This window comes from Melanerpes formicivorus, unplaced genomic scaffold, assembly GCF_026170545.1.
Source record: "Melanerpes formicivorus ecotype bairdi unplaced genomic scaffold, bMelFor1.0.p_v2 SCAF_258, whole genome shotgun sequence".
In the NCBI taxonomy this organism is placed as follows: domain Eukaryota; kingdom Metazoa; phylum Chordata; class Aves; order Piciformes; family Picidae; genus Melanerpes; species Melanerpes formicivorus.
In genome coordinates, this window is record NW_027142610.1 from 167,163 (window position 1) to 193,584 (window position 26,422).

Sequence of the window (26,422 nt, forward strand, 5' to 3'; positions counted from 1 at the left end):
CACACAAGGCTCAGCTGTGCCCTCAAGCTTTGGTGCATGCAGCATACCTTGCTATCAGACTCAGTGTCACATTTTGTCCTAGTCTTTGTGCAGGCATGCTTGTGTTTCATGTCACATATAGTAAAGAATATTTTTAAGAAGGCTTGTCCTATTCTATAGCAGTTGCCATATACATAAAGGTAATAGAAGCACTTGCTGTCTGCTTCCATAAGTTTGTATTGGGTTTAGCTCAGCTGTCTAAGAAGAACCAAATGAAAAGAATGAAGCTATATTAATGAGAATTTTTTTTGCATTCCCCTGTTTCCTTCAACAACCAAAAGGAGCTATCATACTTCTTTCTACAAAATGAATATGCCCTAAAAAAAAAAAAAAAACAAACCAACTTTCATCCATCTTTGGAAAACTACTATATTTTTGGTTTTCTAGATAGCATTCGAGAGTATCTTGAAGAGTGTAAATCAGAGTTTAGAATAGAATAAACCAGGTTGGAAGAGACCTTCAAGATCATCACATTCAACCTATCAACTAATTCAACCCACCTAATCAACTAACCCATGGCACCAAGCACCCCATCAAGTCTCCTCCTGAACACCTCCAATGATGGTGACTCCACCACCTCCCTGGGCAGCCCATTCCACTGGGCAATCACTCTATCTGTGTAGAACTTCTTTCTAACATCCAGCCTAAACCTCCCCTGGCGCAGCTTGAGACTGCATCCTCTTGTTCTGGTACTGGCTGCCTGGGAGAAGAGACCAACATCCACCTGTCTACAACCTCCCTTAAGGTAGTTGTAGAGAGCAATAAGGTCACCCCTGAGTCTCCTCCTCTCCAGGCTAAGCAATCCCAGCTCCCTCAGCCTCTCCTCACAGGGCTTGTGTTCCAAGTCCCTCACCAACTTCATTGCCCTTCTCTGGGCTCGTTCCAGCAAGTCAACATCCTTCCTAAACTGAGGGCCCAGAACTGGACACAGTACTTGAGGTGTGGCCTAACCAGTGCAGCATGCAACGGGAGAATCACCTCCCTGCTCTTCCTCAACATTCATGAACATAGAAAAATAAATAACTAGGAGATCTAATACTATGGCATCTTTCATCTCACCTTTTGGTTCTAATGGCATCCAATGCTTGCTCTGCTCATTTACCAGTCTTTTAGAAATCTAGTACAAATATACACCGAGAAAAATGGGGGGAGGGGGAAAAGGATGAGGAAAATAAGCTATTTTCCAAACAAAACTTCAGGATTTACCTTAATTGTTTTGTTTTACACTTTCAAACCTAATTAGCAAACTGAGGTATTTTAATAATGAAACAGTGATTAGTAGCTGCAACACGCAACGTTCCAAAGGCCCCGTTAAAAAATCAGTTTCACTTTCTAAATGTTACAGTAAAGCTACTGGAAGAGGCTGTGATCCTAGCTAGAGAGTCTGCAGCCCTCACAGGCAGGAAGAATAGGGCCAGAGAATAAGGACTGGAAAATGAGAGGGATAGTTAGAAGCCTTTTTTGCTTGCCCCTATTATGAGTGTATTCCACTAAATGTCAAATGCATATGAACACATTTATGATGTATTTTTACTGGACAACCCCCTGTCTGCAGAACCAGCATGCATTATTTCAACAAGAGCTGTGGCACTGTGTGAGGCCAAAGGATTTAGGGACCTCAGTGTAATCCCTAACTGACCCCTATTAACAGTTTACAGACTACTGCTTGCAAAAGCACCTACCCTCCCACACAAGTGATGGCAGTACGAATCCTGACAGGAGTAGCCTCCTGCAAGGTTTTTCATAGTCATTTAGAAATCTCTAGAAATGTAAATATTCTATTCCACGGGCAAGATCCTCATGGTATAAAACACCCACTCACCCCCATCTCTAAAAGCTTCTTCTGACAATACCCAACCTCTGGGTACTTCAGATCATGAATTTTAACTTGATGGCCAGCCCTTCAATCTCTGTTAAATAAAATCAAAGATAAAGCTTAAAAAAAAAAGAAAAAAAGAAACATTTAAAAATCTATATTTTGTGATTAAGTCCACCTTTTCATTTTATCCTTTTTGTTTGATAATCAGTATATTCTGTTGAATAACCAGTGTATTTCCTATTATAGCTGCAAGGAGTTTCACAATACCATTCATTCATTAAAAAAAAAAAAAAGAGAGAGAGAGAGAAAGAAGTACAGAGTCAAAGCTCTACTGTCTTACATCACTGTCAATGAATGCTTCAGAGCAAAATGGCAATCATGAGACCTCCAGCCTACACAAGGAGGAAGTGGTTTTGCAAGCTTGCCAGATTAAAGAGTGACATCACATTATCTTCGTCAATGCTGATTCCAGTTCTTCGATAATCAGGCAAACATGGAAAGTGCTGTTCTGGTATCACATGGTCAGACACCACTTTCCATTCATTAGTGAAGTTAACAGTGCTGGCCTCAGCAGAAGCCCTGCCTCCTCTGCTGTAGAAAACTTGCAAAAGCTGAGAAAGTGGGACAGAAAAGCATCTCTGCTCCCAGGCTGATCTATTCAAGATGCACATTCCAAAGCCACTTGCTGTTTGTTTATGTCACAAATTAGACAAAAATTGGAACCCTGTCCTTGCATGGGGGTTAATGTGCCGTTGCTTTCAATCCTAAGCTAAACAGCAACAAGTTTTGCAATTTTTTGTGTATAAATGTGGAACACTCAAAGAGCCTTTTCAAATTACTTATGAAATATGGAGACATCATTGTCTGTGTAGTACCTCATTCTGAAAATCCACTAACACAAACTGCAAATGAGGAACATGATCCCCATCCCCAAGAATTCAAACAGTGCACCATGAGTTTCTTGGTGGCTTGCTTTTTCAGCAGAGTGCAAATAACTCCCAGACCCTTACTTTCCTATAGGGAAACTTTGCTGAAATGGGAGATAACTTAGGTTCACAGCAGACATTTCCAAGAGTATTCCAAGGTGATAAGTTATGCAATATATCAGTTCTGTTAACAGTCATTTGGGCTTAACCTGCATCCTTAATCAAGTGAAGACACGTGAATACCTTTCTATGTACACCTGTATATATAGGTCTAGCATATTACACAGAACAGCGGGTATGTGCTCCTGATCTTCCTGCAGAGGACACCTTCTGACTGTCACATATAGTCTGAAAATGAAGCTCATTACTGTCCCTTAACTGAGACCTAATTCTTCTTTTCCGCAGAGGACCCTGTAGAGATGCATGATGTTTATTAAATACCTCTCAGTGCATTCTACGTTGTAACTCCAAAAAACATGCCAAATCTTTTACAGAAGAATAGCTGTGGTCCTTGCCCCAGGGATGCCATGCAGTCCAAGACACCCTTATCTCAGAGCTCTCCCACAAGTGAAGGTTCCTCAGAAGAAACACAGAGAAGAACTAACTCTGATACTAGCACAAGGCTTTCTTCAGAAACCCAAGGTACTCACATGGAACAAAGTACTAGAACAGAAGCCAAGCTGAAGATGAGGCAGTAAGCTTCTCTTTTCAGTGCCTTTGTGGACTTTTGCTTCTACTCCTTGATCTGGAAGACTGGAAACAGAATTTTTCAGATACAACTGGACTGAGAGAAGAAGTTGGGCCTGGAGAGAGTAAAGAGAAAGTCTTCAGTTGAAACTGGGCCTTGAAAGAGAATTAGGCTATGATGTCATTCCATTACCTCAGAACTAAAGACTCACACTTTCAGATTTATGCTTGCCTGATTTTGGTATCCAGTTAGGCAGGAGATTCAGAAGAAGCTTTTCTTAGGGTTGAGGCTTTCATAAGGTTCCTCTCTGACTTTCTGGTGCCCAGAGTAAGCCCAGTTCATCAAACTCAGACTCTCAGTAAGGGCACAGGTAAGATTGTTTTATGCACGGTTTCTTCATGGCTTCTGTAGGAAACACTTTTCTTCAAGACTTCAACCTTTTGATTGTATAAGATACTGAAGGTAGAAAAGGCTGGAGAAAGGAGAAAGGGCACTACATAACTGCATAACCAGAATTTCTGTAAGAAACCAAACTAAAGCACTGGCCCTGCAGAGATCCATATAGAAAGTGTGAACATGCCTGCACTGAGCACAGAGTACACACACAACTTTATGTAAACAACACCACAAGTTGCAATACTGTGCAAATAACACCTAGGCAGAGCATGGCCCCAGCTATGAACTACCAGCTATGACAAATGAGAAACAGTAGGACACCATGATGGTTAATCTTCCCAGCCTCCTGAATTTCACACTAAAATCTTTAGGTGACCAAGACATTCACTACCTACAGGAGGAGGAGGGTGTGATTAATCAAAGGTGGAAACTTATCTCCCTAGGTCTGTCATATTTTGCTATGAGCTGAGGCTATTCTGGGTAAGGAGCTGTGTCCCAGGCCAACTCACCTAATGCCATCGCAGCAGCAATTGCTGTTGTGCTTCCCAGTGTGCCCATCTGAGCACATCCCATGCAAGCATGAGGTTGCTGTTGACCCTACAAGAGCCTACCATGAGCCCTCATTTAAATTGTTCAAAAGCCTTTTTTTTTTGTTCATCCATGCATTGCTTCCAGGTCTGAAGTTATTACACTTTGTATCAGGAGTTTCCCTGATTATTACAAGACTGGTAAATCAAGCAAACAAACTCTAAAGTGTTCGGTATTGCCTTTTAAAAGGCAGGATTAAAAACCTCATCTGTCTCAGCTAATCTAAACTCTGTTTATCCTCACTATTTAATCTTTGGGAACTCTGAGTAAACTTAGAGGTGAAAGACACCAAATCTTATCAGAATAGAAGCAAGTTACTCCCTGAAGTAAACTAAGTTCCCTTTTTCATTTGCACAGCTACGTCATAGGTGGTAGAGAAGGAAATCTCCTAAGCCTGTCAGGCCCAAAAGTGGTATCACACGACAACGCCCACAAGGTTAAACAAGCACTACTCTGATAAACCCCAGTCAAACAAAGGAAATAATTACTGCTCCCTTTTTGAACTGGAAGTTCCAATCAAGATTATAATCCCTAGACACTGTGCCCACAAAACTAAAAAAAAATAAAATACACAAGTACACATTGAAAAAAGCCAGCCAAGGAAGTTTGTCATTGGCAAAATTATACACGCACTCTTAATAGATGATCTGAGCTGAAGCACTCTGCAAATGGGTGCATCTCCCCGGGAGTTTTCAACCTAAGAATGACATTTCTCAGAAATCTAGAAGCGACAATCAGTAAATCGTTTAGCTCTTGAAACCTGGATAGCAAGCTGTAGGTTCAGAAGAGTGTGTCATGTAGGCAAAAATTCACTTCCTCAAAATAGTGGCATTTGCACTGAATTTATAAAAATCCAATTTAGCCACTTCTCTTAATCTAGAGTCTTGGGTTCAAGACAGATGAAAATGCTCTGACCACAGACATTTCTGAACTGAAAAGGAATCAGGAAGCAATGCCAACTTCTCCTATCAAACCAAAGGTTTTGGTTAAAAAGTGTCACTTTAGACCCATTTAAAAATTTAAACATCACGGGATGTTTACTAATTCAGACTCTAAAGGTTAGAATATACCAGGAACACTCGGCCATCATGCTTCACACAACGTATACTATCATCACAAGCAAACTCTTTTCTATAAAAAGTTATATTTAAGCAGACATTCAAGGCAGGCTGTTGGCTGGGGAAAGAATGGGTTATGGACTTTTAGAGGAGTTGATAAATATTTTCATAGAATCATAGAATGAACCAGACCAGAAGGCACCTTCAAAGCTCATCCAGTCTGACCTCCCTGCAGTCAGCAGGGACATCCCCCAACTAGATCAGGCTGCCCAGGGCTTCATTAAGCCTCACTTTGAGTACCTCCAGGGAAGGAGCCTTAGCCACCTCCCTGGGCAACCTGTTCCAGTGTCCCACCACCCTCATAGTAAAGAACTTCTTCCTGATATCCAATCTCAACCTGCCCTTCACAATATCACACAGTATCACTTAGGTTGGAAAGGACCTCAAGGATCATCGAGTCCAACCTATCAACACAGACCCCATGACTAGACCATGGCACCAAGTGCCACGTCCAATCTCCCCTTGAACGCCTCCAGGGTCGATGACTCAACCACCTCCCTGGGCAACCCGTTCCAATGACGAATGACTCGCTCGGTGAAGAACTTCCTCCTCACCTCGAGTCTAAACCTCCCCTGGTGCAGCTTGAGACTTTGTCCTCTTGTTCTGGTGCTGGTTGCCTGGGAGAAGAGGCCAACCCCTTCCTGGCTACAACCACCTTTCAGGTAGTTGTTGACAGCAATGAGGTCACCCCTGAGCCTCCTCTTCTCCAGGCTAAACAATCCCAGCTCCCTCAGCCTCTCCTCATAGGGCTTGTGCTCAAGGCCTCTCACCAGCCTTGTTGCCCTTCTCTGGACACGTTCAAGTGTTTCGATGTCCTTCTTAAACTGAGGGGCCCAGAACTGGACACAGTACTCAAGGTGCGGCCTAACCAGAGCAGAGTACAGGGGCACAATGACCTCCCTGCTCCTGCTGGCCACACTATTCCTAATGCAGGCCAGGATGCTATTGGCCCTCCTGGCTACCTGGGCACACTGCTGGCTCATATTCAGGTGGCTGTCGATCAGCACACCCAGGTCCCTCTCTGTTTGGCAGCTCTCCAGCCACTCCGACCCCAGCCTGTAGCTCTGCATGGGATTGCCGTAGCCAAAGTGCAGCACCCAGCACTTAGACTTGTTGAATGCCATCCCATTGGACTCTGCCCATCTGTCTAGTCGGTCGAGGTCCCTCTGCAGAGCCTTTCTACCCTCTAACTGACTAACATCTGCCCCTAACTTTGTGTCATCTGCAAACTTGCTGATGACTGACTCTACCCCCTCATCCAGATCATCAATGAATATGTTGAAGAGGACAGGGCCCAGCACTGATCCCTGGGGCACACCACTGGTGACTGGCCGCCAGCTGGATGTGGCACCGTTCACTACCACTCTCTGGGCCCGGCCCTCCAGCCAGTTCCTAACCCAGCACAGAGTGTAATGGTCCAATCCACAGGCTGACAGCTTAGCCAGCAGTTTGCTGTGGGGGACGGTGTCAAAGGCCTTGCTGAAGTCCAGGCAGACCACATCCACAGGCCTCCCCACATCCACCAGACGGGTCTCTAGTTTGAAGCCATTGCCCCTTGTCCAGTCACCACAGACCCTTGTAAACAGTCTCTCCACATCCTTCCTGTAGGCCCCCTTCAGGTACTGGAAGGCTGCTATCAGGTCTCCCCACAGCCTCCTCTTCTCCAGGCTGAACAGCCCCAACTCCCTCAGCCTGTCCTTGTAGCAGAGGTGCTCCAACCCCCTGATCATTTTTGTGGCCCTCCTCTGGACCCTCTCCATCAGGTCCATGTCCTTGCTATACTGAGGGTTCCAGACCTGCACACACTACTCCAGGTGAGGTCTCACCAGAGCCAAGTGGCAGAATCACCTCTCTGGATCTGCAGGCAACACATCTTTTGATGCAGCCCAGGATGTGATTTGCCTTCTGGGCTGCAAGCTCACACTGCCTGCTCATGTCCAGCCTCTGATCCATCAGCATCCCCAAATCCTTTTCCACAGGGATGCTTTCTATCACCTCCGCCCCCAGTCTGCATTGATATTGAGGATTGTTCTGGCCCAGGTGCAGAACCTTGCACTTGCTCTTGTTGAACCTCATGGGGTTCACCTGGGCCACCTCTCCAGGCTGTCCAGGTCCCTCTGGATGACATCCCATCCCCCTGGTGTATTGACAACACCACACAGCTTGCTGTCATCTGCTAACTTGCTGATGGTGCACTCAATCCCACTACTTCATTGATAAAAATATTAAACAGTACAGGTCCCAGTAGAGACCCCTGAGCACTTGTCACTGCTCTCCACCTAGACTTCAAGCCATTAAGCACCACCCTCTGGATGTGGCAACCAGCCAATTCCTTATCCACTGAACAATCCACCCATCAAATCCATATCTCTCCAACTTGGCAGCAGGATGTTGTGGGGCACCATGGCAAAGGCCTTGCAGAAGTCCAGATAGATCACACCCATAAGTCATCCCTTATCATAGTCACTCTATCAGAGAAGGCCACAAGGTTAGTCAGGCATGATTTACCCCTAGTAAAGCCATGCTGGCTGTCCTGAATCACCTCCTTGTGCCTCAGCATGGCATGTAGGAGGATCTGTTCCAGGATCTTCCCAGGCACGGAGGTGAGGCTGACAGGTCAGTAGTTCCCAGGGTCCTCCTTTCTACCCTTTTTAAAAATGGCTGTGATGTTTCCTTTCTCCCAGTCCCCAGGGACCTCACCTGAATGCCAGGACTTTTCAACTATCACAGAGAGTGGCCTGGCAACCACACCAGCCAATTCCCCCAGGAGTCTGGGATGCATTTCATCAGGCCCCATGGACTTCAGGTTCCTCAGCTGATCATGCACCTTGTCTTCACTTACAGTGGGAGGAACCATGTCACCCTGGTCTTCAACTTGTGGTCCATCAGCACAAGAGCAATGAGGAGAGAGGTTGCCAGTGAAGACTGAGGCAAAAAAGTTGCTGAGAGTCTCAGCCTTCTCCTCATCCATTGATACAAGTTTCCCACTGTTGCTCATCGGGGGGGACAGGCCTAGGCCTGAAAGCAACTCACCATGTAGGAGAATGTTCTGTGGTCTATGCCCTCTGACAGGCAGGAGAGATGCCAGGTATATACTCTTCCTGTATTTATAGATGGAAAATATGTCATCTTCATCCAGTCTCTCCTAAAATCCCAAGGTCTAAAAGGCAATCAAATTGTCAGGCACCTTCATTTGAGCATGAAGAGGAAAAACATTGGAAAGTAAAATAAATATATCACAGCAAATAAGACCATTTCATTTTTTGAATGGTGTGTGAGCATTACTCTGGATAGGCACCTTTTGGAATAGTTACAGCACACAATGGCAAGAGCTTTCTTGAGGGTGCCTCTTCTTTATCTGTGCTGATTTCCTTCTCTCTGACCCTGCCAGTGTCAGAGGCTTTAGGTAGGAGGCATTTTCCACCATCCCTCCCCCTTGCCTCTGTTGTGTCATTCAGTTACATTTTTCAGGTTGCTTTGATCTTCTCCCATGTGACTTTTCCCTCCAGGGTATTTCCACTGTGCTTTCTCTGAGGAGGAGATGACAGTCTCATGAAGCATAAGCTGCATGTTCCCCAAAGCCAGGAAACTATTCACGGTTTCGCATGAATGGACCTGGGCCTTCTTTCTCCTTTGTCTGAACAGAATTAGAGGGTTCCTTTGAAAGTGTAGCCACACAATAGCTGTCTTCTGAGCCTTTGCATGATCTTATTTCCAAATAACACTCCTTTCACTCCCCCACATCTCTGAGCACCAGCTGTTTTTCTGTTTAGAACAAAACTGTGCAATTGCACATTAATTGTCCTAACCAGCAGAAGAGGATCAGGTGGATCTGCCTTTGCACACACCAGCTTCACATATTTATTATGCCTCCATCATGGTTTTATTCTGATCCTCAACAACTTTACTATGGATGAGAGTTGAATGAAACCTAGAGCATTTGACACTTCTACAGACACTAATTCTGCTGTCCTTGCTCTAGTAATAATTCCTTAGTAAACTCAAGGGCTGTTACCCTATTCAATACAAGTGAAGTTAAGGAATCAAGTGATTCAGGATACAATATTGCTCTACAATATTGCTCTACAATTGTTAACTACACTGATCTACTCTAGTTCTTATAGGCACAGTCATAGAAATCCAGTTAACTCAGTGGACACTTGACCATTCCAACCACAAACACACTTTGCATCAGCTTAAGCTTTTCTAACAATAGTTTCACAGAGTAGAGCCAAAATACCTATCGGTCCCCACATCAGCACATTTTGTTCAAGTTTATGATGGCTAGTGTTGAGCAATGAGATAGTACTTGACTTCTAATTTTCTCCTACAGAGATTCCCAGATTAAGTCACAATGAAAACTGTCTGAAAATTTGTTGACACCTCCCCCTTCCCTCAAAAGTCAACAAATAGCATTTGTCAAAACCAAAAAGAAGGCATCACGGAAACTGTTGTGTTTCAGGTCCAGGTTGGAATGTTAGAGGGAGAAAAACTCTTCAGATCACTTTAGGCTTCTTTCAGTAAAAGTAAACAGCCTATGTCTAATCATAAAAGAGAAACAAAGGAGGGGGGAGGTAACAATAAACTGCTTCCATATGGATAAAATATAAAATACCAACACATATAAGTAGATGATCTTTAAGGTCCCTTCCAACCTAAACCATTCTATGAATCTATGACTGCTCAGAGTTTTTTTGCCATAAGGCCATTCTCAAATCCATCATCCTTCAGTCCCTCTTACTGTTCTCTCATTCCACCCAAACCCAGTCTGAACTTAGTAGGGAAACAGAAACTTCTAGACCAACAAATGTGAACTTTTATTTGTGCATCAGTCATTTTTCCTGTGGTGATCCAAGAACATGTGGGTGCACAAAGTTTCTCTTTAGCAAGACGAGTTGCCTTTAATTCATACTTAACTCACAGCCCTTCCTTTATCTATTGTGGAAAAGTAAAATTCAGTCAAATATTTGCTACAGCTTTAGAAACAGAACCTTAGGAAAGCAATGTACGTTCAAGGAACATCTTCATCAGCTTCAAAAGGCTCCAAATGTTTCCAAACTGTATGGCTGATTAAAAAAAAACCAAACTTGAGTCACCTAAATGTTCTAATTACCTAATGAAATGATGGTACAGATCTTTCCCACAATCTCTAATTGTTCCATAGCTTGTCATTCTCTACCACCTTACCTAAAACTGAAGTTCAGAAATACCAGGCCATAGTTACAACTCAGTAGCCTCTTCCTCTGGCTGAAATATGTTCATAGTGATTTTGCAAACAGCAGTATCCAGTTTATAGATCAAAAAATCGTAACCATGGTTATGGCATATTGTATTAGGGGGTAAATTCTAAGAGGTGAGAGAAAACAACCCTTCTTTGTGGGTTTATATTAAAAACACACTTCTTCACTTGCACACATGAATATGACCAGTTTGGGTAACTGATGCTGTGCCACAGACTACACACAGGAGTAAAGGTAAACTGGTACAAATTTATCAAATGGCAAACACTGGCAGGTGTTCTTCTTGCTGAATTGAATGTCTCCATCTATGGCAAGAGTTTCAGAGCACCCAGATATCCTTTGACTTGTGTGTGCTTTACACCTCTGAAGATCAGGCCAATGAGAAAATAAGACAATCAGACTTATAGCTAGCATACCAAACAGAAATGTACTTCCTTAGTTACACCTAGCCTGAGGCAAGGGCAGAGAATTTGTTTGTCTGGGAATGGCAGCCTGCCAAAGGCATCCAGGAATGATTTGTACTGCCTGGTTTTCCAGAGACACATTTGGGTTAGAGTTAAAACCAAACCAGTAAAAATCCAGTCTACTGTTCTAAAAAATAAATAAATAAATAAATAAATAAATAAAAGTATCACTTACATGTTCAGAGTCCATGGAAGAAATAAGCACAAAGCTCCAATCCAGATGGATTCAATCAGGCCTACTCCTGTAGCCTCCTCCAGAAAAGATAGGTACCAGCTGTATCAGCCAAGCATACTACCTGCACAGACAGTTTTCTCTCTTGCCATCATAGTCTGTCACTGCTGCAGGGACAAAATTAGGTTTTTGTGATGTAGTGATTACAGTAAGTTATATAGTCTTGCTTTTTAAGATGGCTTATCTTTGAACCTTCTTCCCTTTGCAGCTTAATATCTAGGCATATCTGATGAGGTAAAAGCAAGAGCCTCATGTTGGATTGGGAATAAAGTTAGAGTTTGTCATCAAAAAACAGAAAGCCCTAACAACACAGACTAATATGAGGCACTGTTAAGCATGGAAAATAAATCAAAGCATTCTAGGCAACAGACAATCCTCTGTCCAAGATGTCATGATTTGTCACTGCCTACCCATAACCTCTGCTGCACTGATTTCTCTTTTAACACTATTTGTACTCCCTCCCCCCTTCTAGGTAGTTAACTCAGTAGAAGACAGATGCAACGCTACACTGCTCAGCAACCTCTATCTTTCTTCCCAGTACACAGATGAGATGCTGCTGAGGAAACATCACTCCAAATTTCACAAGAATAAGATTTCTAGCACTTCACTGCCTCAGTGGAGCAGAAATAACCTAGAAAAAGCATTTCTCATGGCAGGTCAATATTTCCACAGATGACCAGAAATTAAGGGGGATGGGGGTGTGTGGAAAGAAAGCTGAATCTCCAGAAAGGTCAGCTTTCCAAAGAGAATTCAAGGCTTTTATTGGGTCTTTCATTTATTACCTGGGGTCAACAAATAGAAAAATCTCATTAACACTCCCTCATGAAAACCTCTTAGCTCACTGTTCTGCCACAAAGAGACACATGCCTCTAAATTTTACCTTGCAGAACACATGTCACTGCTCTGACAACAGAAGTGATAAACATGCCTTCTGCAACCATAACCATCCATCAGGTCCACATAGCTGCAAGAAAACAAAACATGACTAAGAACAATAAACAGCCTGACAAGAGCTGCGTTTTTAATCACACAAGTACTTAGCAACTGGACCAGGTTTAATCCCCTCCCTTCTCTCGTATGTGTAGCAATGTCACTCACTCTTAATATTGGAGCTACACATGAAGGCAGGTGAAGTATTAGAGCAGGACTCTGCTTCTTCCACATCCCAGAAAGAGTCTCAACCCATGGCAGGTCTATCATTTGCAAAGGACCAGGAAAGTGGATGGAGAAATGTTTGTTCCCATGACATGCTGTCCTCCACTCACAACACCAAGACACCAATGCTATAGCACAGCCAGTAGGTGAGCAGTTTGCAGGGACTTTCCTTCAGGCACCAGCATAACTTTCTTGATAGGTTGAAAATAGTCTCACTTAAAAAGCAAAGGAAAATCTTTGAGTTGTAGTGGGAGCAGAAATATAGGATATACTTGTACACTAAGCAGAACTCATTAAGAAAGTCAGATAAAAAATTCCAGTCAGATAAAAAAGTCAATGGCTTTCCAAAACAATCTTTGTAACAGCCAACTCCCAGAGACTCATCTCTTCTGCCTGACATGGAAGTCCACAAACACAAGGTGAAGGGAAGAGGGTGCAAATGAAAGGAAGTCCCTCTAAAGTAGTAAAATTTATGCAGGAGGCTGACTGCTTCCCTTTCAAATCAGAACATGTCTTGTGAACTAGGAGACTTGTATCTGTTTTGCTCAGCCCAGTTCCTTGATGTACCAGGTGAATCTGAAAATTCGTATAGAAACTGCTACCACTTATATCAAGACAAATTCCATCTTTGGTACTATATTTTTAAGAGGGAAATATAGACAATGCTAAACAGTGTATCCATCCATTAATCACTCATACAGTAAATTATGAAAGACTATAGAGTTACATATCTGGCCAAACAAGCTTTGATGGGACTAAAGCAGAAAATTAACATCTGAAAATGACCACAGGATGTTTGTCAAACCAGCTTCTCTAACCAGAATGAAGAGCTGAAGCTGCCTCTATTCAGTGCCCAAAGGTTATGGTTGGAAAAAATATCCTGCTCTCCTGGGAAGGACCACAAAGAAAATGCAGCACTTCAATGCATGGCTAACTTTCATGTTGCACACAATTAATATGGGTCCTATCAAAAACTTGGCAGGCAGGAGAAGCAAGAAATGAACACTTGAAAGCTCCTCTGGTGCTCCATCCACCTTCCAAGCAATACTATTTCCACTTTCCCTGTAGGCCAGGCTTGTTCTCTGATGCAAGAAGATCTGATTCTTAGTTGAGTGATGTTCTACTTCTCACAAAGAACAATCAGCAGTAAAAGAGGAAGCACAGACTCTCTGCTTCTGTCATCTGCTCCACAGTTCAAAGAAGAGTATCTCCAAAGGTTTCTGCTTCTTTAAATACAAAACTCCATTACAGCAGGCACCCATAGACAAAGAAAAACAGGATTTGTGACAAGAAAGTCATTGATATTTGGATGTATATGGAAGAGAGACAGCAATTGGGCAGAGCTCTGTGGTTGTATGATGTCCCATTATTGTCAGAGTTTAATCTTCCTAGACTATTCAGTTAAGGCTCCTCCCATAACTGAGGGGTTTTGACTTTTCAGTGACTGGAGTGACTAGAAGTATTTAATGCCATATTTGCTCAATTGCTGATCAGCTCCTTTCCTTGCTTGTGTATTCTCTTGGGTCATGCCAGACACACCAAAATGGGGTCATTATGTTGTATGCTTATTTACTATGTGTATGTTAGACCTTTTGTGTGCTATTTTTCACTTGTTATCCATCATTATATGTATTTATCTTCAAGTACCATATGGAGCAGTAGGATGGGGTATATATATGGAGTCAACAGATGGTGAGACTGTGTGTGATTAATATGTTCTCATAACTTTTTATTGTCTCCTTTTCTTATATGTTCTACTTTCAAAGTGTCATTACTTTTGTCATCCCTGTTCTGATTTCTTTAATAATGTGTGCTGTTAAGAAAATACATATTAAAAAAAAACTGTATCTGTTTTTGAGATGTGTCTTTACAGTATGGCAGGTGTTGACCTTCTTGAAGTAATTTGTAAGTTTTTCAGGCCAAACGGGCCCATGTGCTCCAATTTCTTTGTCTAACAGTGGACAAAGAATTTCACCCTGCAGCTTCGTGAGTTAAAGAAGTGTTACTTGTAACTACTGTAAGAACACTTTCAATATTTCACTGTCTGTATTTCACATGGAAGTTATTCTGCAAGACAGAAGATTAAACAATAATTCATGCTATTAAGTTGTAGCTTAAATGTAGATAGAAGGGTGCAAGTTGAGTTAGAACTAGTTTAGCATGCAGTGGAGGTGCTGTGGAAACCTGAGATGTCCACATATGCAGTGAGACACATGACAAGGAATTAATTTTTCATGTGCCCTAGCCCCTGACCCTATGTATCACACCATTTTTAGTCTGTATCTAGGGCTAAACTAGAGCAGTTACTCTATCACCTGATGATCCCTCTCCCACGTAGAAGGGGAATCAGGAAAAGGAGAGAAGACCCATAGGCTGAAATGAAAAGGGATTTAATGAACAACCAAATTAATAACAAGATTAATACAAGATAAGTAAAGTTACCCTCAGCCCAGCAAAAGCAGAGCACCATAGAAGGTAGCCCTCAAGAGGAGAAGAGGGACAGAGTGAGGAGGAGCCCAATCAGAAAGCTCCAGCAGGAAACTCCCATCTCCTCAGCAAAATTCCCCTTTGTCTTGGTTTTAGGAGGAAGACAGGTTCCCTAACTCTTCTAAAAGTAGTTAAAGAAAAAAATCCACACAGGATTGGATAGAAACTTAGAACACAGACCTTTGTAAACAGTGTCAATCCATCCTTCTTGTAAGCCCTTTGACATTAAGAAGCTGCTCCTGTATGAGAGACTATACTGAAACATCCAAGCACAGGATGGGGAGAACAGCATGTTTCCAGATTGTATGGGAGAAGAGTTGTAAACTCTATGATCCTATTCCATGATTTTCCTGAAATATGATTACTGGAAGGTTTTCATCTTACAGCTTTCCTTATTTGCATCATGCCTGACACAATATTGTTTAATAGTAAGCCACCAACTACTAACAACAGAGTAAAAGGCTTGCAATGATATACAGTTTGAAGTATGTCATCTGTTATTCCTTTATCCAGCAAATTGGTAACAAATTCAAGGGATATTTGCAGGTATTAATAGCGTAGATCAGCATAAAAACAAGACTTATTTTAATGTATTACTATTATTTAATGAAAATTATACTGTGTCTATACTTTGTCTACTTGTAACAATCACACATAGCAGTGGTGATCCAGAAGCTGTTTTGAATATGAAAATCCTTCCAAACAGTCACACAGTGCAGTACAGACATACATATAAATTACAGACCCTTCAGATCATATGAAGGAAAAACATGCAGTTTTCTGAGTTGACTGTTTTACTCAGATGGGGAAAACAAAGACAGCAATCTTAGATTACTGTCAACGATAGCCAAGATTGCCAATGGCTGTCAAGAGCTAGACTCCAGGGGATAACCAAAATTTATGGAAACACACTGTTTGGCGGGAAGCTGTCACCTGAGACATCACCAATCAGTCACAGATCATTGTATGTTGAGGCTTTCATTTTGGAATGGTCTTGAAACTCTGTGTTATGTTAGCGTTGATCACGAATTCTTGCTATGTTTGACCAAAGAGGGAGGATGCACAGAACAACACAGGACCTAGCTAGCTAGATCTGCAGGTGTAACCCTGAGCTGCAGAGACTTTGATGTTACATAGCACTGGTAAACTAGAGCTCAAATGCTTGGTGAATCAAATTCAGTCACACTTTGTCTGATAAGCAAACACCCACAAGCTGAATAACAAAAAGTGAAAAAAAGAGACCAAAGATCCGTCATCAGAGCTGGTTCTTTTCATCTGTAATAGATTGATGATGAACAGTTGCTATTTCATCATCTTTCTAGTACACAAGACCTGACTAAAGAGGTAAATTCTGTAGTAGATATATAAATATGGAAGACTGCAAGACAGGTCCATGAAATCTGAGTATCAGTTACCTACTGGCTGGCTCATTACTGTTGTTTCCTATTAAGTACAAAAAACACCCAAACCAACAAAAAGAACAAGTCAAAATGAAGACTTGAATGAGATTCGAGTTTTTTAATCCCTTGTTTAATTCAACTGGTTTAAGAAGAAGGAAACATGCTTTGTAGAAATGTAGAAATCCAGGAGATATATTACTATCTTTGCTGACATCTCAGAATTATTAATATTTTGTCTCCAGGGAATGTCCTTATTGACACAGATAAGCTAAAGAGAAGAAAGTACTGATTTTCAAGAGCCTTGCACACGACTTCTGTCTACAACTACCTGAAAAGACATTGTAGAGAGGCTGGTGCTGGTCTCTTCTCCCATGTAATTAGTGATAGAACAAGAGGGAACAGCCTTAAGCTACGACTCGGTAGTTTTAGCCTGGGCATTAGGCAAAAAAAATTCATGGAAAGAGTGTTCAAGCATTGGAATGTGCTGCCCAAGGAGGTGATTGAGTTGCCAACCCTGGATGTGTTTAAAGGTCATTTGGATGTGGTGCTTGGGGGGGGGGGGGGGGTGTTAGGGGTGAAGCTGGTAGAGTAGGGTTAATTGGTTGAACTTGGTGATCCTGAGAGTCTCTTCCAACCTGAATGTTTCTCTGATTCTGTGTGATAACTGCTGATGATTTCCCAGCTAGAGTCTTCTGTATGTTCACAGTGAAAAGGGATTTAGCACTAGATCCAAATACATTGTGAATTCCTTTCAACCTGTGGAGCCCCTAGTTATATAAGCACATTACGTTTATATATGAAGGAGGAGCAGTTACCTCAGAAAAAGAGGAGGGGAAGAGAAAAACTGTATACATGATCTAAATATATGTTAATGCTGTGCTGAAAACATGCTGTGATGATAACAGATGTTACAGATGTTGCTTTTCATTAACATAATGTATGGGCAACAGCAGGAGCATGAGCTAGTGTGCCATAGTACATCGGATTAAACTTCCTCAGATATAAATTGCTTTTACACAGTTGTTTTTAAAGCATTCCAGAATGTGTGCTTTCACTGCTTACGTACTCACTATAAATATTTTTGCTACAAATAATTATGCAGTGTTAAATAACAGCTGGCTACCTATACAAAAGACCTGAATTCAGTATTTCAGGTTTGTGCCTTGAATTTTATTCTGTCGGGTATCCTACCATATGGTTCAGCTGACACATGTCTTGCACTGCAGCAAACATCTAAACAGAAGTACACGGAGAAACACTGAGTGTACATACTTCATACTGGCATTCTACATATATTAAATAACTGCAAGAGCAGAATGTGTTGCACTGATCAATGTGCTCCAGTTTTGAAGGCTTATTTACTGTCTATAAATGGCACACTTCATTTTAGAGGCCTGCATTTTGAAGATTGTTTTCTATAACTATGCTGAGACAATCACTTAAATTTCCTCTTAGTTGTTGATTGTTCTTCTGAAGAGGGGGGAAAAAAATCATAAAAATAAGAGTCAGATTGGATATCTGTTCTGTATTGCCCATCAGTTTGATCAGGAACACAGTGCCATCAGAAAGAAAATAACACAACAAAATAATGGGGGTCGGGAGTGATGAGGGATGGGGGGGTTAGCGGGGTGTGATGCAGAAATCCATCTTGATTTTGCATCAGCTATATGTTGACAAAGAGGTGCATATTCTGCACTTTACATATTAATGAGATCTCCTCACTGATCTTTAATCAGTCCCCAGCTGAGCCCTGATATCTACCATTTACTAGCCTTCAAACTTACAAATAAAGTATTTTTCCTTCTGCATATGCACAGTTTGATTCTTTCTTCACATTGGCTAGTCCTTTGAGTTTCTTGTGGTTCTGGGTTTTACATAGAATTTCTAAATACTTATTCATAAACTTATCCAACTTACCAGCTGATTTCTGTTTCACAAAGGTTTTATTTTTGCAGAGGAGCACAAATCTATTTCATTGCTGACAGCTGACAGAAAGCATTCCTGTCAATCCACTCTGCTCAAGATCAGGTAGGAAATTTCAGCTTCCACTTCAATGTCTTCCACATACCAGAACACAAACTAATATGATCTTTCCTTAGACTGAGCAGTGAGAAATTATCACTGTTAAGGGCGGGGAAAAATTACACTCTTGCTTACACAGATGTAATATAAAAACAAAGCCCTCTTAGAGATCACATGGTGCAGACCAGGTTGCTTATGATCAGCTTATGACCCTAAATATCATTTCATGTCTTCACTCTGGCCTTCTTCTGGAGAAAGGAATGAGTATTGTGGTTTCAGCTACAGGAAGGTTTTGACTTGCGGCTTGCCCTGTCAAGCAAGGTCATCACCCTGCCTAGAGAAGGTACTTGAAGTCACAGGGTCAGAAGATTCACTTGCTACCTCTTCTACGTCTCACAATCACTCCTGTCCTTTCCCCTTCAGACACACAGATTCTTCTCACCCTGAGCAGCATTTTAGTTCACTGAATGTGTCCTAGAGTGTTTGAGAATGCATGTCCCCCAGTCTTTCATATGAGCTAGGCAGGAATAGAGCACATCTCACCATTAGTAAGTGGAACAGGCACTTAATGAAGATCCTAGCATGAACAGGTAATGAACGACAATAATGCCTACTCAGAATAAACCCAGAATGGTTGCACAGTACAAGCAGCTTCAAGTGAAAAGACAGACACTGAATTGCAGAGAATATCTTGATTCCATTTGAAAAGACAGAAGTACAGTGTTAAACAAGACAAAACATTTCCTCCTTTTATCTTTGTTTTGTACTGGCGTGAGAACAGAGCCTTGCCTTTTCCAGACACTACTAGGAAACACACTCATAATAATACTCAAATATAGCTATTACCATATTTAAATATTTCTTTCACTGTTTATTAGTTACACAGCCAGCTATAGCTGTTTCCAATTCAAGATGATTACGACATGTGTACGAAAGAACTGAAGGGGAGGAGGGAACGACTTTTGTTCCTAAACAGCTTACCTCTTCAAAAAAGAACAATGTTTACTGAGATAAATGAAGAGAGGGTGGTTGTTTTAGATCACTATGACTAATGTTAAGAAACAGCTGGTAAGGAATATTAGGTAATCACATACACAGTCTGCACATTGGGAACATTACGCTAACATACCTACTATAATTTTATTCCTTTCCCCACGCATTTATTCAAAGCTGCAGCTGTGATACTGGCTTTTGAACATTAAAAACTATCAGGAAAAGCAGCATGAATCATCATCTTTTGCTTGTGTTATTTAACTTAGTCACTCAAGTGCAGTTCTTCTAAGAGAAAAATAATAGAAGAAAAATTATCATTTCAGAGATTTGTGAAGATTCTTTTTCCTCTTTTCCTTTCCTTCCCTTTTTCATTTCCTAGCTTTCTTTCCCTTTTCCCTCACCCCTCTCCTCTCCTCTCCAACAGTTCAGCTAAAATACCTGTTTACTTCCTGCAGAATATATAGGTTGTTAAAAGACAAACTATTCAGAACAGTTACTTCACCTTCCCCACATTCCATTTCTCACAGGCAACTCAGTCAACTGAAATGTGATAGTGGTAGCAATACTGAAAGTAAGGATACTTTCAAAGCCCCATAGAAAGAGCAATCCAAGGAAGATAATTGCCATGTTTTTCAATTAATTTGGCTTTCCAGGCACCACATAGAAACTCACCCAGCTACACCTGAAAATCTCACCCAGAACCTCAGAGATGAAGTGGGGTTTTGCAAGGAAGTACTTGTGATGGCTCCCATTTCTCTGTTGTGGGGTTGACTTAAATTTTCAAGGCAGGTTGTGCCTTTCAGAAGGCAACACTGTTACTACACTAGTTCAGAACAAATCTGCTTAGGAAGGAGATAGACAGGAAGGTTGATTCTGTACTGATGACACATAGTTTCCTTGCTGCTTTGGTCCCTGGTTCCTTTAGAACAGATTCTGACAAATCAATTCCATCTCATGACAAGCTGTTTATAGTGGCTTTGTGATTAAACACATTATTGCTCATGAAGTTGTCCACTGAAGCCAGCCAACAATTAACTTTATTCCTTACATAACTGAGGATAGGTCTACAGCCCTGAACAAACTCAGTGCTCTGTATCCTGTTGCTTTTGGATCAAAACTGCCACCTCCTTGCATTTTTATGATTATGTGTCCACACAAGTCAATTCAGTCAGAGGAGAGTCTCAGCTGTTTCTGGGAAATGCAACAACATTGGAGTTCCAAGAAGGCACCTTGAAGGCTGGAAGGTTCCTGGAAAACTGTGGTTCAAACATCAGGAGTAAGTGGACATACTTGCATACACCACCAGCAGCAGTTCTTAAGACTGTTGGCAGAGAAGGATGAAGAATTTACAGGACCAGCACTTGCTGCCTCAGGTTCTTCTGGATGCTCTGTGACACTGAAACCACAGTTCAAGTTGTCCTGTCCTTCCCTGTATGGCTATCAGAGGACTCCTGTGCCAGGTTTCCCAAGTACTTTACACACACACACATATACCAAGCAGATCTCACTGGATGTGGCAGTAAGGCCACCCCTTGATTCTTCTTCCTGCAAGTTGAGTGGCAGATTTCTTTAGCAGACTTAAAAATACCACTGTGATTTATTGCAAACCTCTATTCTGCACCTCTCTGCCAGAGACTACTGCCTTAGTAGTGCAGGTAGTGGTAGAATACTAGGGTCTGCCTCTAAATCCATAACCTAACACAAGAGTATAAACTACTTCAGATGTGGGATTTATGCTGAAATAGCAGGTAGTGTCCTGGGGCAGACAAGTAACTGATATTAATCCTCCATTTTACTTTTGCAGAAGAGGCAATAACCACTGGAAAATGACACAGGTGTCAACCAACCATCCATTTAGACCTCCACAATTAAATCCACCAGAACTAGCACTTAAAAGCTAAGCCAGCAGTACCTGATATTCTCTGGCACAGCTCTCATGTCCTGACCAGTTGATACCTCTCAGATAATAACGTATAAACCAACTTGTAGCTCTCCTTGCTCCTCCAAATCCTGCTCCTGCACAGAATCACTACAGAGCCTTATGCATCCCCTGATCTTCAAAAGAGAAAATGTTTGGTCTCAAGAAGCAGCCTTCTATCAGTCTGCTGGGATACCATTTGAGAGCTCATAGAGGATAAGCACAACATTCCCAAGTTCACTGCTGCTCAGAGTTGCCTCCCACCATCCTACAAGCCATTACAGTCTGTCACAACAATGACAGAAAAACATAAGAGGAGGAAGAATTCCTCCCCATAGCTGTCAGACTTTTTGTAACAATGATATTGTGAGAAGTTCTACAATTGATTTCTAAATGTTGCACAGAGGGAAAAGCATGAGCTTTGTTAAAACTGAATAAAAATCAAAAGTCATGTTAAATAACTTTTTTTTTTTTAATTAACTTAAATTTTTACCAGAAGTGGTTTAATTTTGGATGGTGAAAACTTATAGATTTATAATTCCATGCAGCTGGTCATATCAGCTAGTGTGTTCATATCAGCTAGTGTGTTCATATCAGCTAGTGTGTTCCGTGTAGGTGGGGCAAGTAGTCTGGAGGTACCATTCAAGTGTTGAAAACATTTCAGTTCTGGCCAGCAAGATTGTAAATACCTGGTTGTAAATAGCACTTATGAACCTCTCAGCCTGCATGTACGCATGTAGAGCCCACAGGTGAGTGCAAGCAGGCCTGTCTAGCAAACAAGATCATTTCGAGAACAAAAAGAGGAGAAACACTAATTTTCAAGTGATCCATCTCAAACTCTAAAATCCTGCTTGCTATGCTTTCTAGTTTTGAATAAACCACAAGAGGCAATATCTCTGCCAATACTAACTCCTTGAGATCCCAAAGTCAGTTTATGCCTCACTGTCTCACTGCCACTGCAATCTCCAGGTTTCTTCCCAAAAGATGAGCCGAGTCTGCCAGCACTGAGTGTCACCACATGACAAACAGGAACCTCACCCATCTGCACTCCCTCTTTACCATCATTTCCAGACAGGTGAAGCAAATTCAAAAGCCACTAGTGAGTTTGATTGTACAAGGTTTCCACTGGCACCTTTTGAAGTTGGTCAGAAGTCATTAGGAAGATGCCAATGCTCTCAGGCCTGGGACAGGCATAGTCACAGTGACACCAGGATGCTCCAACATCTTGACTTCCACCTTTTAGATGTTTATATGTATTGACAAGATCCCTTCTCATTCTTCTCTTTTCCAGGATAAAAAGCCCCAGGTCTCTCAGCCTCTCCTTGTAAGAGAGATGTTCCAGTCCCCTAATCATCTTTGTGGCACTCTTTTGACTTTCTTCAGCAGTTCCCTCTCTTGAATTGCTGAGCCAAGATTTGGACACAATACTCCAGATGTGCTCTCAGTAGGGCAGAGCAGAGGGGGAGGAAAACCTTCCCCCAACCTGCTGGCTGCACTCTTCTTATACCACTAACCTTCTTGGCCACAAGGGCACGTTGCTGGCTCATGATGAATTTGTGTTCCCTAGAGCAATGCAATCCTGCTATGTGGAACTTGAATGACAGTTTACCCAAGAAGAGCTGAAAAAGATCTTTCAGACTATAACCTTCCCTTTCCTTTCAAGACAATATTTATCTGTAATGCCCAGTTTCTCTTTATGGTGAAAAAACAGACTAGATATAATGAATGTCAGTCCCTTATTTGTACAATCAGCCTGCATCAGCTATTTGAGAAAAAGGGTCAGTGCTATTTTGGGGCGTATCAATAGGGTTATTACAGGAAAGCAACCAACATCATTACTGCAGTCTAGACAGCAGTGACTAGGCCTTAATTGGAATGAAGAAGTTGTATTTAAGTACCACAGCTCTAAAAGCTGATTATGAAAAAAAGCACGCCCCAAAAATAAACCAAGGAGCAATCAATTAGAAAATATAACCTATACAGTTTATTAAAGGACCTAGCCATATTCAGTTGCTCTCTCCACCCACAAGAATGACATCTCTGCATATTACTACTTGTCAATATAAGGAACACAAGACCTGAATAAATAAATGCAATATGTTTGTGAGTGGAGCCTTTATAAAGAGCAAAAATGTAATACAACAGGTATTGGGGATGAAAGCTGTGCAAGTTGAAACTACTGTCACTTAACATGGGCATCTATTTATTAGGTGGAGCTTAGGAAGGATCAGTTCTGTTGTGATTAAAGGGTGGACCTGCAGTACAGTTACCAGAAATCCATATGGGATGCCATGTTCTTGACAACACAGCTTTTAATTGCCTTGGAAGTTGGCTCATCACCAATTTTCTCTCATTCAACATACTTGTTGCCCTCATTGTTACTCTATCATATTCAACTGATTGACACAAAATTGATCATGAATACCTTTTTAAACATTTCAGTCCTGAAGATGTGTTTTAAAACCAATTTGTATGCCATTTCACATGTTCAGCTGAAATTAACATCAATTTGTAGCTTGGGTTCAAAAGAACCAATATTTACCAAATTTACATGACACCTGTTTGCAAAAGAAAACTATTCTTTAGAGCATTCAATCAAGTTAGCAAAGGACATATTAAAGTCAAATAATTTAGAGAAATAGAATGAGAGCTTAAGGAGAGAACCAGGGACAATTTCCTTACACAAGGCTTGCACAGCATGTGCACTACCAACATCCTCACCCACCACAAACTTCCACAGGAAGAAGTTCCACTTCCAGACTTGTAAGTTTGGCCTGTCACAAACATCTGTGACTTACTTGAAAGGCCAATGCTTTTCCAGAGAAAGCAAGTGGTTCAGTTTAAATTTTGTTTGCTGTGGCTCTAATATAAATTCAGGTATTTGAATGGTGAATGAAATGCTTGGTGTTTTTTCTGCTTTGATGTGAAGTGATTTTAAGAATTACACTCTTGTGCATGAATCAGCTGTCAATCCTTTTTTCCTAGCTTACCTTTCACAGAAAGCATTACGTCATGAACTTCAGCATACAGAAGAGAAGGTTGTTAGGATTTTTAAGTGTGTCACTTAAAAAAAAAATACATCTTTTAACTAGCTATTCAGTCATTTAAAGCATCACTCCCATCCTCACCACCCTTAAAGAAACTAGAAATTGCAATTAGGCAATCTTCATCTAGTGTAGAAAACCAACTTATAATAGTGAGAAAACCTTTCAAGGCTCCTTCAGCTGCACAGTTAAGATAACACAGTTGCCTCAGTTAAGATGACACAGTTACCTTAAGTTAGCAGCAGAGATAGTATTTTTGTCAAGATATGCTTCAGTAGTTCCAAATATTCCAGGCTGGAGCTCTTTTGGTAATTGGAAGAAGAAAAAAAAATAAAAGTAACTACAAACATGACTGCACTTTTTTTTCTAAAGCTGAGTTATTATTTATGTACAGCATACCTCACTGTGTTAGGGAATAAGAAAGCCCAGAATAAATATCTGATAGGAGGCAGTAAAGAAGACAGAGCCAAACTCTTATCAGTGATGTCCAGTGAAAGGACAAGAGGAAATGGGTACATACAAAGATTCAGGAAATTCAGTTTCAACACAAGAGAAAACCTTTTTTACTCTAGAAGTGATAAAATGCTGGTTGCCCAGGCCAGCTGGGAAATCTCAGTCCTTGGAACTATTCAAAACCTGTCTGAACACAGGTCTGAGCAACCTGATCTAGACGACCCTGCTTTGATCAGGGTGGTTGAAACAGGCCATGTCCAGAGGCTCCTTTCAATATGAACTGTTCTGTGAATCTGTGAAAGCTGTCTCTTCACAGAATCACTGAAAGATTTGAGTTGGAAGGGACCTTAAAGATCATCTAGTTCCCAACCCCCTGCCATGAGCAGCAACACCTTCCACTACATCATACTCCTCAACACCCCATTCAGCCTGGCCTTGAGCACTTCCAGGGACGGGACATCCACAACTTCTCTAGGCAATCTCTTCCAGTGTCTCGCACAGCTCACTGTACAGAATTTCTTCCTAATATCTAATCTAAATCTACCCTCTTACACTTTAAAGTCATTACCCCTTTGTCCCATCAATACATGCCCTTGTAAAAAAGTCCATACACATCTTTCTTATAGGCCCCATTTCACAGAATCACAGAATCAACCAAGTTGGAAGAGACCTCCAAGATCATCAAGTCCAACCAATCACCCAACCCTAACTAATCAACTAGACCATGGCACTAAGTTCCTCATCCAGTCTTTTCCCAAACACCTCCAGGGACACTGACCCCACCACCTCCCTGGACAGCCCATTCCAATGGGCAATCTCTCTTTCTGTGAAGAACTTCTTTCTAAGATCAAGCCTAAACTTCCCCCTACATAGCCCGAGACTGTGTCCTCTTGTTCTGGTGCTGGCCTTTTCAGTACTGAAAGACCTCTGTTATCAGGCTTCTGCTCCTATCAGTCAGGCAGTTTCAGAGCAATATCTCAAAACAATTATCAACAAACATCCTCATATCCAGTCCCTTATATTTCATCCTGTTAGCTGAGACTGGCAGAATCCATACTGCTGACTGCCCACTGGCACAGGACAGAAATTATGAGAAAAGAGCTTTTCAAAAAAGAACTTTCTGAAGTAGGATTTTAGTTTCCTGCTCTAGGTTACTTGCCTTATTTGTTACTTTGTGTGTCACTTGGTTCTGAAGATTTCCAAATGCCTACAAGTGAGTATACTTTAATTTCCCGTGTGTGACACAATATTGTTCATTTCAGTAACAGGAGAAGGCAATACAAACATGTTGATTGCAACATGTCTAATTCTTTAAACATACAACAGAACACTTCTGATTTCTAGAAGTTTAACATAAATTTCTCAACATCACTGAGGAGTCTGAAGTACCAAAATAATCAGAAGATAATATCATGAGATAACAACTAGCCATCAAGTTTT

At 41.5% G+C, this 26,422-nt stretch overlaps 1 long non-coding RNA gene across 1 annotated transcript in view; it reads right to left on the bottom strand.

Annotated features, from left to right (window-relative positions):
* Positions 1 to 12,443: 12,443 nt before the first annotated feature.
* The window catches only part of LOC137458550 (uncharacterized), a 40,617-nt gene continuing 26,638 nt past the window's right edge, over positions 12,444 to 26,422 (bottom strand). Inside the window, exon 3 of the long non-coding RNA XR_010991818.1 lies at positions 12,444 to 12,474. This is a non-coding gene — a long non-coding RNA (uncharacterized lncRNA). The remainder of the gene's footprint in view (positions 12,475 to 26,422) is intronic.